Source organism: Adiantum capillus-veneris, chromosome 12, assembly GCF_014529385.1.
Source record: "Adiantum capillus-veneris isolate H3 chromosome 12, ASM1452938v2, whole genome shotgun sequence".
NCBI lineage: Eukaryota > Viridiplantae > Streptophyta > Polypodiopsida > Polypodiales > Pteridaceae > Adiantum > Adiantum capillus-veneris.
The window spans coordinates 42,244,677-42,266,356 of NC_140942.1; the positions used below are offsets into that span (position 1 = coordinate 42,244,677).

The following is a 21,680-nucleotide window of genomic DNA, read 5'->3' on the forward strand; positions in this document are numbered from 1 at the left end:
GCACTATTGGGCACACTCTCATAAAAGGAAGCACAAGATTTTATTTCCACCAGGGTGCTTGTCACCGTTGCACCAAATTTTGTTCGTTTTCATTGGACAGGTAGGAGAGGTGGGCCAAGAGGGTTGTGAAGAAGCTTGTGTTTCTGTAGAAGAACTACATGAAGAGCAAGAAGCTTCATTTGTTTCGTCTACGATTGAGCTGAGTGAAACAAATCGTTCTCGCTTGGGTACCCAAACTAGCTCCATATCAGGTATATAGTATTATGTGATCCCTTCCCACAATCTTCAATCGACTTTATCATTACAGAATTTGGCTCACATGGGACTATAGGTGATAGGTAAGAACACAATCTATGTTTAGGCACCCAGATTTGATCATTCCATTCATAGTAGCCTTGGGCTTCCAATAGTCATTTAGGAATCCAATGCAACGTTTTCATACATTTCTTGGAGTGAATAGGGTGTCTCTTACAAGGCTCCTATTTTTTAGCATAAAAAATGGTCGCTAAAGAAGCTTTAGGGACCTATTTGTATGTTTTCTTTGTTATATCATGATGGGTCTTGTGTGTCTCAAGCTTTGTTTCAGCTATAGAAGTTGAAGTTGTAGAGGGTTGGGCTATAGTTATAGATGGTTCAACATCTTGGACATGCACTGTTTTGGGTTGTATTTTTTTGAGAGGTGATATCTCAGAGACTAGCACTTGAGTGGCAAGGCTAAGAGTTGGTTTTTGTGTTGTGACACTCCCATTCTCCCAATCAATAGTGCATTTGGTCTCTATCATCCATGTGCATCCTAGGTTTATATTGTCTTCTATAGTTTCAGCAGGCATGACCAAAAAGTCTTGAGCTACAACCCCATTGTCATAACTGACAAAAGTGTGCCAAGTTCCAAAAATCATAGTTTTTTTCTTGGTGATACCCTTGACTTTGATAGTACTCTCAGCTAGAGATGGATTTCCTAAATGACACCACTCCATATGATAGCATATTATATTTAGCACTTGTGTCCAATAAGGCGTTATATAGCATTTTCCCATAGGCACTATTTAACTCAATAGGGTATCGTAGAGGTGTGTTAGAGCCCAACCAATCATCCTCTATTTCAAACTGAAATGCATGTGTGAATCCAAGGTTGGCCTCTTGTTGGCGTCTAATACGTTGTTGTCGCTCCTTAGCCTCAACTTGCGTTTGTATCTTTTTCAATTCTGCTTGTGCCTGGCTTCCTTTTTTTTTATGGATGGCACATAGCTCCTCTTGGCTTAAAGGATCATAGTATCTTTTAAATTTACTCCCATTGAGGAATCCAATGGTTTCAAATCCATCAAGAGTTTCCACACAAATGGTACCTTGTGGGGTGATTTTGCATACTCTATATGGTCCTTTTCCCGCATATGTCAACTTTTTCTTTTTGTTACGCACTTCATACATAAGGAATTTATCCCCAACCTTAATATCTTTGTCCTTTAGATGACGGTCAAACCATTTCTTTCTCCTATCTTTCTCCACAAGTGCATTTTGTACAGCCAATTGTCTTTCTTCATCTAACCTCTCAAGGATATATAAACGCTCAACTAAAGGGTTACCATCCCAACCTTCTTGTGAAGCTACCCATAGACTAGGAATTACAAACTCCCATGGCAGAACTTCTTCTTGGCCATATACCATTTTGAATGGTGTATAATTAATAGCCACTTTGTAAGCAATACAATAAGCTCATAGAGCTGATGTCAGCTTCAAATCCCAATTTATGCGATGAGCTTCCACTGTTTTGGTCAAGATAGAAATTAAGGTCTTGCTAGTGCTCTCAGCTTGGCCATTTTCTTGTGGATAATAAGGCATGGACTTATGGTGGGCTATCATGAAGTTTGTCGTGAGTTCCTTTATCACCTCATTTATAAAATGAGTACCATTTTCACTCATAATCTCAAAGGGACAACCAAATCTTGTAATAATGTTCTCAAAGAGAAACTTATGAGTTGACCTTGCACCAGCCTTGCGTGTCGCCTTGGCTTCCGTCCACTTTGTCACATAGTTAGTGGCAACAATAATATATCGAGATTGGGTGTTACAAGCTGCCAGACTAATGGGACCTACAGAGTCTAAACCCCATTTTTCAAATGGTTGAGTCACGTTAATAGGATGTAAGGGCATCTTATCCTTATGTTGCGTAATCTTATAACGTTGGCATTCATCACACCCTTTTGCAAAAAGTGATGCATCTTTGAATAAGGTAGGCCACCAATAGCCTGATTGCAACACCTTTCTAGCAAAGTTGTTCCCATGAGAAATGTCCTCCGGCTATACCCATGTGGGCTTCTTGCAATATGTATAAATACTCATCCTCACGAGCACAACATCTAAGGATATCGTCCTTCCCTAGCTTGTAGAGAGTTCCTACAATTAGAGAATAAGGTTCACATTCTTTTAATAGTTTTTGAGCTATATCTTTATGAAGCTCTTTGGGTGGGAAACCATTAACTAAAAAGTCCACAATCTTCTCACTCCATCCAGGCATGGTCTTGACTAGGAGTAGGGAAAAAAAGAGCAATTCATCATCGATTCTAGTAGGGGCTTCGCCATTGGGTATGTGAGACAAATGATCCACCATGACATGTCTTTTATCGAGTCTCACCACAACGGTAAAATCAAACTCAAGAAGAATTAACAACCATCGTGTAATTCTTCTCGTGAAACAAGGTTTGATGCTCTACATAGAAAATAAATTTGTTTGCAAGAAGGTAGTAGCAAAAAATTTTCACTGCGTAAATCATAGCTAAACCTTCCCACTATGTAGTAGTTTAGTTTCTCTCAACATCATTCTCTCTACCTATATGGCAAAGTTAAGCAACTCTATTTGGAAACTTTAGAGAAGCTGCCACACGTTCAAACCATGGTGCCTTTGACAAAACATCGTCATTTTTAAGTGGGCAGATAAAGACATCTTTTGTGTTCACAGATCCTGCACATTGGAAATCATCTTTCCAATTGTGCATAAGCTATTCCAACATGCCTAACAAGCCAACATAGTCTTAATGCCCCAATCGGTTTGGCTCCTTGTGTATCGGTGACCTCTCTTCGTTGAGGGAGAAGGAGATTAGTTCTGGTGTGCTTTGGATGAACTTCATCATCTAAAGTCATAAGACTTTACTGTATCCACAGCATATCTTTCTCTTATGATTGGTTAATGACTATTCTATCATAGAGATCCATCTACCTTTCATGAAGGATGTCTTCCTCTTCTCTAAAGAGAATGATGATCTAGCTCAGCAAAGTGTACTTTTTTAGATGTCTATTGTAGGGTCCTTGAGGGATTCCCTCCTCTTGAGTAGCAAAAATCATTCAAGAGTTTTGTTTACACCAGAGTTTGCAACGTAATAAAGTGTATTCTTTTATAAACATATGTGTACTTATTGGGGATGGCACACACATCCCATTTTGTAATTAAACATTCAACTTGTATATCAATACTGCACGATTTGAAAACAATGAAATACAAATTTTGTCCAAATTTTGCCTTGTCTCTATGTTTTGAAGTTGTATCGGTGGTCTTTCATGCATATTTTCATGGGGAAGCCTCACTATCTACTATGTTTGATTGGGTGGCAGAGCCAACAAGCTCTTCCACCCCAAAATTTTTGCATCAGTAGCTATGTGTCTTGATAATTAAGGATCTACAATGTCAATATTAGCATCGGAATCACAATTGCTATTATCAATAATTGTGATATTGATGCAAGTAATAATGCTTTTATAGATGCTCATACCACTACATTGCTTTCAATGCTTTGATAAACATGTATATCAATGCCACGGGCATAAAAATCCCATTTAGAAAACATTGGTATTTGGGTCTATTTTAAGACTCCCTTATAGTGGCTCTTTATTGACACAAATTAAAAGTGGATTTATGGAGCTGATCTCCCCTCCAAAAGGGATTTCATTAGTTGCTCCTCTTTATGAGAGGGACTTTGAATCAATCACATCTTGCTTGTGCCCCTTGACATTTTTGGATTAAGAAGATTGATAACTCCATAATCCGAAAACATAGCAATTGTTAAGGAGTCCATTTAGAAAGAAGGATCCCTCCACATCAAAGCTTCAAAAACTCATCAAGCCAAGAGGCCTTTTGAGATTTAGGAGAGATGACAAAAGAAGTAGTGTGCAGTATACCTTCATACATAGGAGTCTATGTGTGTGTGTCGAGAGTAGGAGAAGAGACCTTGGAGAGGAACCTTCTTGCATGAAAAACTAACTATAGACTAGCCCTACATGAGCCAAGTTGACCCCTAACCTCTATGCATGCTATTCTTGGTGAAAATAATGAAACCAACCCCTCACCACTAAGCATTCTATTATTGGTGAAATTTTTTTCTGCCTTTTGTGTGTAAAGTTGCGGATGAGGGGAGATTGAGGTTCCTTGCCCCACATTAAACCAGGGAGCCCCCTCTTGGACCTTTCCCACCTTCTCCACCACCCATTGTTTCCTTGTCAATCAAGTTTAGCCTTAATGTCCAATTCCCCCCTCTTGGTGGTTAACCTTTTTGTACAGTTCGTGATGCATATGGGACCCATTTTAATATCATAGTAGTCTCGTAAAAACATGTCAAATCCAAAATAAATTTCCTAGGGACTTTAGAAATTATCACCGTTAGCAAGCCAAGAATTCACCGTCTTGTTGACTTCTCCCTCATTTGGCTAAACTTTCAGCACAGTCCCTGAGACATACAATACCCATTTTGATGTCGTATCGCTCCCATAAAGTCACATCAAGCTCAATAATGGATTCACTAGGGACTTTTAAAGGTAGCATGATTCTTCTCACAATAATAGGTTATGAATTCACATTTCTACCATCTTTGTAGTTCTCGTTCCTTTGACTATTTGTACTTTATCTCTCTAGAATGGACAATTCAAGTGAGAGAATGTTAGTGATAATACCTAGCCGCTAAGGTGGATGGATATTAGTGCCATTCATTAGTGGTTGGCATAATGAAGTTAATCACAATTTAGATAACAAGTGGGCTCAACATAAGTGCAAAAGAAAGTAGTAATGCATTGTACTAAATTTGAACAAGATACATAGTGCTTTTTATATCCCAAAGCAAGGTTACTAAAAGCATAGAGATCATGGACCACCTTCAATGCAGTCTTTGGAATTTATCTAACATAGTCTTCATGGGTCATGGATGTATATCATGCAAGGCATGAATGCCTCATGGAAAGAGGTAAGAGGGAAATCCCTGGCTAGGATTATCCCTACAAACTCCCCCGTAAACCTAGTCATGGTGATGCCCTTAGAAGAAGTGATACATCTAGGATATTGTGATACACTAATACATCATATTGCATCAACTTGATTCATCACTATGGTTCACAAGGTGTTCACTTACTATACCTAGGTTCAAAATACTAGAGTACATTTAGAATATTCACAAATGTAATTGCATGATCTTGAAGTCGTAGAAGCAGAAGGTGCATCATGTTGTTCTTCAGAGTCGTCTTGAGCAGCCGTCATATGAACTCTTCCTTTTTATCTGTCGTCGTAATTTCTTGGTCTTGAATATCCTCCTTGATCCTTCTTGAAGCATCTAAATGAAGGGTGTCCTATCTTGTGGCATATGCTGCATCATGCATGGATTGTTCATGTAACAATCCTTTGTAGCATGTTTTGACCTACCACACTTCTTGCACTTTGATTTGTTTGATGAAGCTATATAAGTGCCTCTTGATTATTCCTTAAGGTCCTTCTTCTTCTCATGGTCTTGGAGTGAATTTATGGTGTCTTCTAAACTTGGTGCTAGGTCCTTTTTCGTGAGGACGGTGACAATTTGATCGAAGGTGTCTTCGGGCACAACTTTGAGTAAAATAGCAACCTTGTCTTCATCGTCAATAGGGCACTTGTTGTAAGTCAGTTGAGTGCAAATGTATTTCATCCTATTGACCAAGGATGCTACATCTTCACCTACCTTCACGCTAATACAATACAATTGCATTTTGAAAGCTATTTTAGATTTGTTGGTCTTGGCACCAAATTGCCTCTCTAAGGTAAGCCATGCCTCATATGAGGTCTTACACTCATCCAAATAATGTATATGATTATCATCCAATGACGTAAGGAGGATTCCTGAGGCTTGTTCATATTTCTCCTGAAATTTTGTCTGACTAGCTCTAGTCTCTATCCTCTCGCTCTCTTCCAGAGGGCAAACAACTGACCACAAGTTTTTAAGCATTGAGTAGCCCTTAACTCTGGCTTGCCATGTGTGGAACCCGTTACCATCAAATACGATGAGAGTGTCTTTGCCCATGATACTCGAGAAGTCTTACCGAAGAGATAATCTCTTGGTAGTTTCTAACCACGTCACAAAGTTGGCCTACAAAATAAAAGCAAATGATCGTAAAGAAGAAGTGGATAGTGCTCCCCCTTTAACAGAGCTCGAGAAAAAGTTATTATAGCTAAGCTTCTTAATGTGAATAACCTCTTAACGTGACTAAGAAGGCTTCCATTGCATAAAAATATTTGCAACTGGTGCAAAACAGTCGATGGCAAAAGCTATAGCACCAAGGCTTGAGAGGATGGTGAAAGTGAGGGCTGAGGTTGTGCTTGGTTGAGTTGTGAGAACTACACGGGTGTGAAGAAATGTCGTCAGGAAAGCTGAATAAACTCAACATCAAGGCTATGAGCAGAATGAGGATTTTTGCATAGATGAAAGTCAAAGAGGCCTTGTTGCTTCCTCCTTTGAGGATCTAGACTTAGATATTGTAGCTGTCGGGAGGGTTATGGTGGTTCCTCTTACAACAACGAGTGTTTTCTACAACTGTTGATGGATAGGCCCTTGATCCTTCTTGGTGAGAAGGATTGATGGCAGCCTTAAGCGAGATCTAAGACTTAGATATGGTAGCTATCGGGAGGGTTATGGAGGTTCCTCTTACAACAACGAGTGCTTTCTACAGTTGTTGATGGGATAGCCCCTTGATCCTTCTTGGTGACAAGGATTGATGGCAGCCTTAAGCGAGATCTAAGACTTTGATTATAGCACAACATGAGTTCATGGGCTTGAGCCTCTTCTACAACAATTGAGGTTAAAGAAAAGCCAAGAGCGCAGCAAGCTTACTTGCAAGGCTGGTGATGGGGATAAGTGAGGACGAGCAGAGAATGAGTAGAGCTGGCAGATCTTTAATGTAGAGGGTGATCTGTTTGTGCATTGTGGTGCTCGCACAGAGTTCTTTTTTTATTTTTTTCTTTTTTTGATAATGTGTGGTAGCCAACACTTGACTTTAGCTTTCAACAAAAGCTATTCAAAATTAGCCTCAGTCCACCAAAAACCCACGTTCCCTTCAATCCTTTGAATACCTTTAAAAAATGAAAACCCAAAAAATACTAAATAATGCAAGCATTTGGATTCAATAGCAGGAGGTCAGAAGAAGGGTCCACACTTGATCTAACGTAGAGTTGATGATGATTCATATTCGCTCTAAGTGGGTCTAGAAATGAGATCAGCCCTAATGGCTCTTATACCACATGATAATACCTAGTGCACTGGGACGTATGGGTATTAGTGTCGTTCATTAGTGGTTGACATAATGAAGTTAATCACAATTTAGATAACAAGAGGGCTCAACGTAAGTGCAAAAGAAAGTAGTGATGCATTTGCGCTAAATTTGAACAAGATACATAGTGCCTTTTATATCCCAAAGCAAGGCTGCTAAAATCATAGAGATCATGGACCGCCTACGATGTAGTCTTTGGACTTCATTTAACATGGTCTTCATGGGTCATGGATGTATATCATGCAAGGTATGAATGCCTCATGGAACGAGGTAAGAGGTCAATCCCATGGCTGTTTATTCCTACAGTTAGGTGAAGTGGAACAATAGAAATCACTTTGAATGATTGACATTGTGCAAGATACTTAGAAATAACAACACCACAAAGCGGGGATTCATGTCAAAACCAAGCAGGATTTGACACAAACTCAATTTTCTCTTGGTGTGTTGTTCTACGTATTTGAAGATTCGTCATTCCCATTTCATGCATTGAAAGAGTGTGTGAGCTCAACTAGTTCATTCTTCCTGATTCATGAATCAATCCACCAAGTCTTGAATGCCTTGGTGGAAGTCTGAACATCTTATAAGTAGGCATTGGACTTTACTCTTTGAAGAACAACAAAAGCCATGTTTTCATGTGTTGCCTCATGCAGACTTATGTGCTTCCTGTAGCCAACGGGGGAATGCATATTAGTTTTGGAAATTGTACAAAGACTCAAGATGCATCTTGTGGCACTAATATCTCCCCCCAATGAGGCACTTTTACATCCCACCAAGCTAGCCATGTCTCCAATGAGAAACCTCGCCCCAACAACCATTCTTGCTTTTCAAAATCTCCTAAGCTTTGCCTTGCAAATATCTATCACATTTTTTGTAGATGCATCTCTCCATTGCGGCAGAAAATCTTGTGATCCCGCTAAAAATCTCATACGAATCCACTTGACAACATGTTGAACCATACTTTTCTCCCAATGGAAAACACACAACCTTTCTTCGTTTGAAGGGGATCTTTACTCCCCCATAAAAATCCATGTGCACCACAATCTAGTTTGCACTTGCTCCATCTATGAGTCCTTAACTCCTTGTTTTTGAACCACATTACTTAGCACCCTCCAAAGTTCAATCCACACATGGTCACATGCATCCAATGAAAATTATCAAAGTGAACCCGCATTTGATTCAAATTTCCACATAAATGTATTCAATTCACCAAATTAAATCCACCACCTAAACCCTCTCTTAAAATTCTAAACACATGAGACAATATGGATAAATGGAAATATGCACTTGCTTTTAAATTCCGATACAACCTTAAGACCCTTTACAATGATATTCTTTGAGTTTTTTGCGTACAAACTTTTTTCAGCTATGTGTTTGTTCCAAAAAATTCAATGATCTATCCATCACCAATCACATCAGGAGTTGCTAAACCCTTTCCAATAAGCTATTCCATGATTAGATCTTGAGTGCCACACTGTCCCAATTGTTTGGATCTCGAGCAACACGATCAAGTAGCATTTCATCAATGGGTCAATTATCCTACTCCTCCTTTGTGCATATGATGAATATTATGTTCTCCAAGGTGCAAAGCACACCTTGTATATTTATATTGATCATGCTTGTGAATTAAAAAAATCCATTTAAATATAATTCTAAATAATCAATTAAAGAAAACAAATAATTAGTCACGCACAAAAATTTATCTTACTTTTATTGTAAATCTTAATCTATGGTAGTCTTCAAAATGCCTAAATCATTCAAACTATAATAAGTATTTTCTCATTCTTTTACACAAGATATACACGAACGTTTGTTACATTACTAGATGTTTTGATCGATTAGCTTATATGTATGCATTTAAGCGAGGTTTCTGAAATCTTAACATAACCTAAGATTTTGTTGACTCTCTTTTAGGCTTCTTGTTATCTTGCTCAACCCTTCTCTTCTTAGCTATTGAATGTAGTCAATCATCTCATTATCTCAAGAAGGGCCCATTTTTGCTAATGCCAATGTTGTTTTGGATGAGAAGAGCCATAGATGGGAACATGTTATAGCTAGAACTTTGGTCGGAGGAACAAAGACCTACTGATGCACATGATCCATGACCACGATTCTTTATAGCAAAGAAACTTCAGCGATAAGAGAGGAAAAATGATGACGATTGGTGCGAGTGGTTCATCAATGAATGTTCACTTGATATCAAAACAAGGGTGATAGCTCCCTGCTTTTGTTGTCCTCTATGTGGTCATCAAAGTGTAGAGTTTGCTACGACCAGGTAGATTGTTACTCTGATGATGTAGCAAGGAAGTTAACCTGAGCCTAGAGCACAAAAACTATCAAAACTTCCCACTACATTGGAGGCTTTGAGAGTGCCATCAAGCTATCTTTGCAAGCTGAGGGTTTCCAATTTTTGAGCAAAGAAACTCAAGCGAAGCCAAATTTTGAGCAAATATGAGCAACAAACTCACTTAAAGTTGGCATCTGTAGAAGCAAGGTGCATCCGTGCATGCTCAATACATCGGTCAACATACATCGGGAGAAGCATAGAGTGTTGTCTTCCATCGATATGGGATGGATAGGCAAAAAGGATGTGGAGCAACAGACAATAGGAGTGGATGTTGTGACATGATTACTTCATGTTCTCCCATGCGGCACTCGAGAAGTTGTTTAACACGAGTAGAACAACTATGTTGAGAAATAAGAACATTCATTATGTCTACTTGGGTTATAATTTCAGAAGGGGATTGTAGGTAAGCCTATGTTTGTCATGAGGAAACAGGAATCAAGAGAGCTCGAACTTGTCAAATTTTGCAGGCATGCAATATGGTGTGCTTGCTCAAGAGGCCATGCTCAACCCATGCCTCATGAGCAAGCACACCATATCGCATCTATAGACAATTTTATAGCATTTGGGATTCTGGTGGGAAATTTGCCATGTGGCTGCAAATAATGCCTGCGGTTTTCTTCCCCGTTTCTTTTTTTTTCCCTCCCTCGACTTCAAGATTTACCAGCATTTTGTGAGCACTGTTTTGGTTGAAAGAGAGAGGAGGAAGAAGAAAAGATAATTTTAACATCTTAGGAAACTATCCTAGGAGGGATAGCCAAGGGGTGAACGATGTCGATCTCTCTTGCAAACATATTATTGAGGGTACACAACCCTATCTCCGACGCATGCAAATGGACTATGTCAATGTACTCTTTTGTCTCAAACTTAACACTACTGATCCTATCAAGGAGACTGTATGCGAGCCATGAACTACATCATTGACAAGTGTTAGACTTCTATTGGGGCACCAGTGAGTGGGATGCCAAACAGACCACTGAAGCTTGGGCAGTAGCCTCCCGTCTTGGCTTGATCGGCCCTGCAGTTGAGCAACCTCACTTCAACCTACTTACGCGTGATCGGGTGGAGTTAGAGTATGCTCTCCTCTATCAGAAGTTCGGTTTGGGTTTGATCATGTGGAGGCCGCTTGGATATGGTGTTCTTATAGGCAAATACTTTGTAAAAAGCCCTCCACCTGCTGACAGTCGTTTTGCCTTAGAGAACTACAAGAACTTGGCCAGTAGGAAACTTGTTGATGAAATTCTTTAGAAAGTGGATGCTTTCAGGCCTATTGCAAAAAGGTTGGGATTAGCAACACTTGCCCAATTGGCCATTTCATGGTGTGTCAAGAATGAAAATGTCAATACACTTTTAACTCGGGCTACAAAAGAGCAACACGAAGTTGAGAACATGGAGTCTTTGAGAGTTATAGATTTGTTGACAGATGAAATCGTCACCGAGGGCCACATCCCACATCCTATTGGCAACCGCCCCTTCCATGTTGTTTGCTCTTCTCCTCCCTCTACATGGTTTGAGCATGGCATGACATCTAAGCTTAGTAAGCACAAGGGGCGCAGATGGAGATTCAGTTGAGCGAGGAAACATTGATGAGCGGCCCACATCACAATCTCAAAAGCGGCGCTTGTATCAATCACAATTCAATCACACACTCCAGCCCTTTGAAACATGTCGAAAATGAAAATAGCTTTGGCCAACATGCCCAATAGCCTTTCTTTTAAATTGAAAATGTAATCATGTTTTTAATGAGTTGCCAATTTTACATAAAGAAGCAAAAATTATAGAGGAGCAGTGTCCGGATCTACTGATGACGATGGTGGCGTCGTCCCATGTTGGGACCAGGCCACACCGACGCGGACTACTTTTAAGGTCATACGAAGCCCTATTAAAGTCGATTTAAAAATAAAATAAAAAACCTTCGCATGTACAAATTGCATAGCTTTGATTAGCTAGGATTTCCAAAAGTGTTTTTATCAATGGGATCCGAAAATATCCTTTCACTTCTTACTCGACCCAAAGGTATTTAGATCCATTTGCATGTGGAACTTGCAGTTCATGCATCCACGTAGTAAATGTATGAGTCTCTTGTTGGAATTAGGGTTGCAGAGAAACGGACACAGCCTGGAGAAGACGAAGGAAGCTCAAGGCACACAATAGAGAGTGTGTTACTTGGTGTGCAAATGGAAAGATAGATAGCCCTAGAGTGATGGGCGTATATACGATGCATGGGGGGAAAAACCTCCTAAAGAGGGAAAAAATGCCCCGGCGGTCCTGAGAGTGTGTTACTTGGTGTGCAAATAGAAACATAGATAGCCCTAGAGTGATGGGCGTATATACAATGCACAGGGGGAAAAACCTCCTAAAGAGGGAAAAAATGCCCCGGCAGTCCTAGTGTGTTCACACACATCACTACCACATGTATATGGTAACAAATCCCCCCTAGAGTGATGCGGTGAACGAGAGCTGGCACATGAGTAAAGGGAAGTGCCATGCCATGAGGACATGATCAGTCCACAAAGGGGAGTAAGCCCAAAGCTTTGCGGAAAGCTTCGAGCTTCTCACGAGACAATGCCTTTGTGAAAAGATCTGCAAGGTTGTCATGTGTTGGCACATAAGCCAAGCTGGCCTCTCCTGTTGAGGGCCTCTCCTTGACGTAGTGGTAATGCACCTCAATGTGCTTTGTGCGAGCATGAAAAACTGGGTTCCTCTCAACTGCCAATGCGCTCTGACTGTTAGTGTAGATAGTGTTGGCAGTGTCCTGTCCAACACCCAAATCAGCCATAAGGCGTCTGAGCCATACACACTCAACCGTAGTTGTGAGGACTTCCCTGTACTCAGCCTCACAACTCGAAGTGGCCACAGTAGGTTGCTTCTTGCTCAACCATGATATACATGAACTGCCAAGCATGAAATAAAAACCACTTGTGGATACTCTAGTGTCAAAACAACCAGCCCAATCTGAGGCCGAAAAAGCATGTAAGTCTGGCGGCAATGATCCCCCCTTGGGATAAAACAAGGCAAGATGTAAAGTGCCACTAAGGTAGCGGAAAATCCTCTTGATAGCCTGCCAATGCTTAGACCCTGGGCTATGCATAAATCTACTGACCTGTGAGACTGCAAACTGAATATATGGCCTCGTGTTGCATACATAAATGAGGCAGCCAACAACAGTTTGGTAAAGAGTGACATCAGCAAGATCGCCAGTATCATGTAGACTCAACTTCAAATGTCATAATAATCAATATCTAATTCTCCTAAATGATTTTCTCATATTAAACTGATCATTTAATGTGGGGAAGTGCCAAGGGAGAAAAAGCTAGAATATTGGTTAAGTTAGCAGACCGGCCACAGTAGGGATCCAAAGGAGGGAAAATAGGGATCCAAAGGGGGGGCCATCTGCAAAAGAGCCATGTGAAACAACGGGCTAAAAAAACCCTAAGGTTCAGCCCATTAAGACTTCCAAAATGCTAAGGTTCCAAAATTCAAAGGTTGTGTCCAAAGGTCAACCTTAGGGAAAATTGGATGCTTAGTGTGTGCCCAAAAAGTCTTTCTACATCCCTACATGGGAGGGGGCGAGCCCCAAAGCTAGGGGATGAGAGAGAAAGCCACACACACACACACAGGCTCCCTTTACACAAAGGGAATGAAGGACACATGTCAGCTCCCTAGGCCAGATGCCCACAAGGTATGCCCAATTCCTATTGGAAGACCCTTGAAGTGGACCAATGAGAATTAGGCTAGAGTAAATCTAGTTTAATTAATTTAAAAACATTTAATAAAAGAAACCAATAAGAATTAAGTGTCCTAGAAGACTATTGGGCAGTCTCCCAAGGGGTCCAATGAGCATTCAGGAGCCCCATGGCTTGCCTGATTCCTATTGGCCAGGAGGCAAAGGGGTCCAATGAGAGTTTAGTTTAATTATTTAATTATCTAAAGCTCTCACAAAAGGGGAAAGGGGGACACATGTCAGAAGGCTATCACTTATGCTGCTTAATCCCTATTGGCTTGACCTGGGGAGGTCCAATGAGGCAAAAGCCAGACTAACTTAGCAGCTAGGGCTCGCCCAAGAGAGAGAGGGGGCTGATTTTTGCTTGGCATTGACACACACACTCTCACACTTGACCATGTGTGAAGGGAAAATATTCTATCTCCTCCCAAGCTTTAATGGAGAGCTCATCACCTACTCCAAGCTTGTGAGATAGAAGCCTACATCAACACTCTCTTGGCATGTGGATGCAAATCCAACCAAGAGCCAAGCTTCAATGCATGCTCATCTTCTCTACCAAGCTAATTACTAAGCTAAGCTATGCTAATATGAGTGATTATGTGAGGAGATGTACTTCTTTCTCGTAAGATACTTCTTTTTCCTCTCAATCTACTCTCATACCCTGCTAGCTCTCACCATCTTCGAAGGTGTGTGAGGTCTTGGGTCTGAGAACGGGGATAATTCAAGTTGTGTTTGATTAAGTGTTTTGCTTGGTGTATGAAGCTTCCATCTTCATTGCACTAGCTCGTCTTGAAGGAACACAAAGAATTGTATTGTACAATGTCTCTCTTGATGGGAGAAACCATAATACAAAGCCTTTTGGAGGGGGGACCGGCTCCATGCAAATCCGGTCCTCAACTGTTGTCAATAGCTTAATTGCTCTCTCTTTTGAAAGTATTGTCGATGCTATCTAACTAGGTGTTATGCTTTTTGTTGCTCTCTTCACCCAAGCACTCTTGTAATTCTCATTAGGAATCAACTCTAATGAAATGCTCACTATGTTCATGCTAATTTCCGCTACACATAAGATTTTAGGCCATTAAATGTTACATTGGTATCAGAGCTCAAGGTTTCTCTTTTCTTGCTCAAGAAGGGAGGTCCTCAAGCTAGCTACAAATGGTTGGTATTATTAATTGCCTGTGAGTAAGTAGAATAGGGATTTTTCAGCCTTGCAGTGCGCCTGCCTTTGTGCAGTTAACGGGGCATCACCGTCGAGAGCTATGGTCTTAATAGTGGAGTCCTACGGGGCTTGCCTACGGCTTAACCACTATTGAGCTATTAGAAGCTTGACAGGAGCCGGTGCTGTTTTGGTGTCGAAAGACCCTCTCTTCTATTCCTTGCAATTAATGGTATTCGAGCCGCGGGTACAGTAGCTTGAGTGCTTTTTCTAAAGGGGTAAAGAGGAGTAGCAACTAGGGCTTGAAGTGCCAAAGTACACCTAAAAAGTTTACACCTAAAAGTTGTTAGAATGGCTGACAATATTAAAGAGAGTGAAATTAATGTTGATAACTTTGATTTTGCTCATGAGCAAGCTACTAATGATGCTTCAATGCTTGTTAATTATCTTGTTTCTAGGCTTCAACAAGCCATGGGCAATCCATCTCTCCAAAGTGAAGTGCAACGGCAGCTCCGTGCTCACGGGATTCTCCAAGCTCATCACCATGACGAGAGAACACCTAGGAAGCCTCCTTGTGAGACTACCAAAAGAGGTCTCTCTCCGATTCGGGAAGAAGAAGAGAATCCATATGAAGGGCTCAAGAACTTACTTCTTGATGATGCATCTCCTTCCCAAAGGAGAACTCAAGAGCCTCCCCCGAAGGAACGAGAAAGAAGCGAGTCTCCCGCCACCTCGGTGGAGATGGCTCCACGAAGACGGCGGGCTAAACGCTCTCCATCACCACCAAAGCGGAGAAGACCATCACACTCTTCTCCACGCCATAATTCAAAGAGGGATGATAAAAAGCAAGAGAAGAAAAAGGCGAGAAAGAGGACACCCTCTTCTCCATCTTCTTTATCCTCTTCCTCTTATGAAAGCTATGGTGAAGACGACAAAGATCAAGACAAGAAAAAGGCGAGAAAGAGGTCACCCTCTTCTCCACCTTCTTCAAATTCTTCATCTTCTGAAGAAAGTGATGGTGGAACTTTTGAACCATCAAAAAGAAGAGGCCATAGGAAATCCTATGCCGCATGGAAGAGGTCGTCCAAGCTGAAGAAATTCAAAGAGGGAGGGAAGAGCATCTCTTTCCTTACCTATGATGGCACCTTCGGTGCTACAGACAAAGTTTTGGCCTTTATCCAGCAATTCGATGCGGCGTTTGGAGATGAGGGCTTCACGGAGTCCTCTAAGCTACGCCATGTAGCTATGCACTTTCAAAAGTCCGCCAGACAATGGTGGTCTAGCCTACGAGCCAACGGTGAAGCTCCACGAACATGGAAGGCTTTAAGAGCTTCCATTATGAAGCAGTTTTTGGCCACCGATGCCAAAGACAAAGTACTCACCGAATGGCGAAGCTTAAAGCTCTCTCCCAATGAATCCATCCACAAATATGTAGACAAGTTTTGGGACCTACAACTCAAAGCCACTGTCTTCAAAAAGTTGGATTTTGGAGAGCAAAAGCAACAATTTTGTGCAGGCTTAACAGAAGAAATGGCAGAGTATGTCAACTCCCAAAGGCCACGTACCATATCGGCGGTAATACACCATACTATGGTGGCCTCGCGAATCAATTTCCAAACGGGGGGTAAAAGAAATAACCAGCCCCCGGAAAACAAAGGTTCCAATGAGCCTAAGGGGAAGGACAATGTCCAAAAGTCTCCTAAGGGAAATTCCAACAAAGCTAAAGAGAAGGGAGTTTACAAAGGAAAGAATAAACTCTCTCCTGAAGAGCTTGAGCGTTATCGTAAAGATAACCGGTGTTTCAAGTGCGGCGAACAAGGGCATGCGTACCGCGCTTGTCCCCAAAAGAACAACCGCCAAGATCCTCCTAGAGCTTCTTTGGTTGAAATCCAAGAGGAGGAGATTCACCAAACTCACCACAAAGGATCTCCTCTATGCCATGCTTGGGGAAAGGTAAGAGAACATGATGCTTTGATTCTCTTTGACCCTGGTTCTACTCACAATTTCATATCTATGGAGTTAGCCACCAAGCTAGGCATACAATCCTACGAGATGGGAGATATCCTACCCGCAGACAGTGCCTTCAAGGGGCAAGAAGCTTCAGTCACTCCCTTAATCGGGAAATTGAGGCTTCATGTCCAAGGCTATGTGGACAAAGAGGATTTCTTTATCTCTCCTCTCAAGCATGAGGATGTAATCCTAGGGGCACCATGGTTTGACCGTCTGGCTGCCCATGTTAAATTTCCTGAAAGGAGAATCTCCTTTAAGTTCAGGGAAAAGGACATGTATATAGATGCTAGGGAGATGGGTAACACCATCCCCATTGTACATACACCAGCTTTCAACAAGTCAATAAAGAGCTCTATTTCCGTGTACATGATTTTTGTTAAAGATTCTCAAAATGAACCTAATGCTTTAGCAAAAGAAAATAAAAGCAACCAAAAGGAATTAGAGTTATCCAATTTTCTCAAGGGGTTTCAAGATGTCTTTATTGACGACATCCCTTCTGAGCTACCTCCTAAACGAGGTAATGACGACCATGCAATTGAACTTCTTCCAGGAAGTTCACCGCCTAACAAACCTCCTTATAGAGTTTCTCAAGCTCAACAAGAGGAGATTATGCGGCAAGTGCATGAGTTAATTGAGAAGGGCATGGTTAGGCCTAGCTCATCTCCATTTTGCTCACCTGTGCTATTAGTGCAAAAGAAAGACGGCACATATCGTATGTGTGTCGACTATAGAGCACTAAATAGGATCACTATCAAGAATAGGTTTCCCGTTCCACGGGTAGAAGACCTATTTGATAAGCTACAAGGATCGACCTACTTCAGTAGGATTGACCTAAAAAGTGGCTATCATCAAATAAGGATAGTTGATCAAGACATTGTAAAGACCGCATTTCGTACTACATTTGGTCTTTACGAATACATTGTCATGCCTTTTGGCTTGACTAATGCACCAGCCACATTTAACCGCTTGATGGAGAAGCTGTTCAGACCTCATCGAACCTTCACTGGAGTGTTCTTTGATGATATTATCATCTATTCTAATTCATTAGAGGAACATAAGCAACACCTCCAGGTAATATTTCAAGTTTTAAGAGAGAATAAACTTTATGTTAATCGAAAGAAAAGTGAATTTTTCTTGCAAGAGATTCAATATTTAGGTCACATTATCTCTCAAGATGGAATCCAAATGGATCCATCCAAGTTAGAGGTAATAAAAGGATGGCCTAAACCAAGGAATCTTCATGAACTAAGAAGCTTTATAGGTATGTGTGCATACTATAGACGCTTCATAGAAAAGTTCTCACAAATTGCGGGACCATTACATGACCTAACAAAGAAAAATGTTAGGTATACGTGGTCTGCTAAGGAGAACAATGCTTTCGAAAAGCTTAAAGAAAAGCTTATCTCTCAACCTGTGCTTACACTACCGGATCTCTCAAAACCATTTGAGGTCCAATGTGATGCTTGTGGTGATTGCCTTGGGGCTGTTTTGCTCCAAGAAGGGCACGCCATAGGCTATGAGAGTCGAAGGCTCGACCCTGTTGAGCAAGCTCTAGGCATATACGAAAAAGAACTCCTTGCAGTTCTACATGCCTTAGACTCATGGAAGCACTATTTATTGGGGACTCCTTTCATTCTGCGAACGGATCACCAAAGTCTTAAGTACTTCATGACGCAGACCAAGCTCTCCGACAAACAAATGAGGTGGGCAAATTTCCTTTCGCAATTTCATTTTCATATTGCTCACATTGCTAGCAAGCATAATCAAGTAGCCGATGCACTCTCAAGACGACCGAGAGTGAATGCGGTTTCCATAGCAACTCACAATGATCTATCTTTAATGATAGATGAGTATGCTATTGATCCCGATTTTAGAGATGTGATTTCAGCCCTTGCCTTAGGGAAGAAAGAAGAACCATTTACTTTACAAGATGGCTATCTTCTCTATGGCAATAGACTATGCGTTACTAACTCACTACGTGAGAAAGTAATGTATGAATCTCATGCTCCCCCATATGCGGGGCATAGAGGGATTCAGTCTACCCTAAAGGGAATTGAAACATATTTCTATTGGCCTACCATGAAAGTGAACATACATGAGTATGTTTCCAAATGTGTGGTATGTCAAAAGACAAAATTTGATAGAGGGAAGCAACTTGGATTGCTTCAACCCTTGCCAATCCCTAATTCACCATGGGAGAGCATATCCATGGATTTTATCTTTGGATTGCATAAGTCTATCCATGGGAATACGGGAATATGGACGATAGTAGACAGGTTCAGTAAACAAGCTCATTTTATACCTGTCAAAAAGACTATCAAAGCCCATCAAATGGCAACCCTCTTCATTTCGCAAATTTTCAAGTACCATGGCTTGCCAATGTCCATAGTGTCGGATAGAGATCCTAGAATGACCAGTAATTTCTGGAAGGGTCTCTTTGAGAATTTAGGAACAAGGCTAAACTTCTCTTCGGCCTATCATCCACAAACTGATGGCCAAAGTGAAATAGCTAACCTAACTATTCTCGATCTACTAAAAGCCTATGTAACGGAAGTAGATCAAAGATCCCAATGGGAGAAGTACTTACCCTTAGTAGAGTATGCTTACAATAACACTGTACATACTTCTACAAGAAAAGCACCTTTCGAGGTAATTGAGGGAAGATCAAAAAGTCCCTTGCTACTTAAGGTACATGGGAAGATCTTCGCTGCAGATGAGTATAGTCGAGACCTACAAGAATCTTTCCAAAAGATTAAGGATGCTATCTCTATCTCACAGCAAAGGCAAAAGGCTGCTGCTGACAAGCACAGAAGAGCCCAAGCCTTTAAAGAAAACGATTGGGTCTTGTTAAAGTTTCCCAAGGCTTGATTAAGGCACACGACGGGCAAGAATCCTACGGGCCACCAAAAGTACTATGCTAAACTAGCAAAAAGGTACTATGGTCCCTTTCAGATTCTTAGGCCAATCAATGAGATGGCCTATCAACTTAAGTTGCCCAATCATTGGCTCATACACAATGCTTTTCATGTGAGCCTCTTAAAGCCTTACAAAGGAGAGCCACCTCAAGAACCAACTATTGAAGACCCACCGGAGATCGAGGACCACGAGGAGGTGCTGCAGCCCGAGTCCATTCTCCGACATGAAGACAAGGTATTAAGAGGCGGTAAGACTATCCGACGATATCTTATTAAGTTTAAGAATTATCCTTTTGAAGATGCTAGATGGATGCAAGGCATACAATTAAAGGATAACCTAAACCTTGTCAATGCTTACAATGCTTCCCAAGAGTAAGCAAATGTACAAAATGTTAAAAATGAACAAAAATTTTTGTCTTATAAGACTCTCTTTTTCTTTATTTGTGCACAAAAATGAAGTAGTATGCATGCTTAGATCAAGTTTGCGGAGACGACGTCTCCCGAACACCAAGTAGAGCTTGTCACTCTACTATGGAAGATTGATAGGACTAATGTGCAGACATGCTTGCGGCAGCCTCAGGCTCTCAAGCGCCAAATGGACTAGTCATCCATTATGGAATGATGTCGTAGGGTAACATAGGGATCCTCTACCCGCTAAGAAAAGGACTCATGCATATGCTTTATCTTCTCTACACCATAGTCGAGGACGACTATGATTTCAAGAGAGAGGTAATGTCATAATAATCAATATCTAATTCTCCTAAATGATTTTCTCATATTAAACTGATCATTTAATGTGGGGAAGTGCCAAGGGAGAAAAAGCTAGAATATTGGTTAAGTTAGCAGACCGGCCACAGTAGGGATCCAAAGGAGGGAAAATAGGGATCCAAAGGGGGGGCCATCTGCAAAAGAGCCATGTGAAACAACGGGCTAAAAAAACCCTAAGGTTCAGCCCATTAAGACTTCCAAAATGCTAAGGTTCCAAAATTCAAAGGTTGTGTCCAAAGGTCAACCTTAGGGAAAATTGGATGCTTAGTGTGTGCCCAAAAAGTCTTTCTACATCCCTACATGGGAGGGGGCGAGCCCCAAAGCTAGGGGATGAGAGAGAAAGCCACACACACACACACAGGCTCCCTTTACACAAAGGGAATGAAGGACACATGTCAGCTCCCTAGGCCAGATGCCCACAAGGTATGCCCAATTCCTATTGGAAGACCCTTGAAGTGGACCAATGAGAATTAGGCTAGAGTAAATCTAGTTTAATTAATTTAAAAACATTTAATAAAAGAAACCAATAAGAATTAAGTGTCCTAGAAGACTATTGGGCAGTCTCCCAAGGGGTCCAATGAGCATTCAGGAGCCCCATGGCTTGCCTGATTCCTATTGGCCAGGAGGCAAAGGGGTCCAATGAGAGTTTAGTTTAATTATTTAATTATCTAAAGCTCTCACAAAAGGGGAAAGGGGGACACATGTCAGAAGGCTATCACTTATGCTGCTTAATCCCTATTGGCTTGACCTGGGGAGGTCCAATGAGGCAAAAGCCAGACTAACTTAGCAGCTAGGGCTCGCCCAAGAGAGAGAGGGGGCTGATTTTTGCTTGGCATTGACACACACACTCTCACACTTGACCATGTGTGAAGGGAAAATACTCTATCTCCTCCCAAGCTTTAATGGAGAGCTCATCACCTACTCCAAGCTTGTGAGATAGAAGCCTACATCAACACTCTCTTGGCATGTGGATGCAAATCCAACCAAGAGCCAAGCTTCAATGCATGCTCATCTTCTCTACCAAGCTAATTACTAAGCTAAGCTATGCTAATATGAGTGATTATGTGAGGAGATGTACTTCTTTCTCGTAAGATACTTCTTTTTCCTCTCAATCTACTCTCATACCCTGCTAGCTCTCACCATCTTCGAAGGTGTGTGAGGTCTTGGGTCTGAGAACGGGGATAATTCAAGTTGTGTTTGATTAAGTGTTTTGCTTGG

General features: G+C 41.3%; 1 pseudogene; it reads left to right on the forward strand.

The window, feature by feature from the left end:
- The first annotated feature begins 6,303 nt into the window (after window positions 1-6,303).
- On the forward strand, window positions 6,304-11,461 carry LOC147445638 (putative voltage-gated potassium channel subunit beta pseudogene; annotated as a pseudogene).
- Window positions 11,462-21,680: the final 10,219 nt, after the last annotated feature.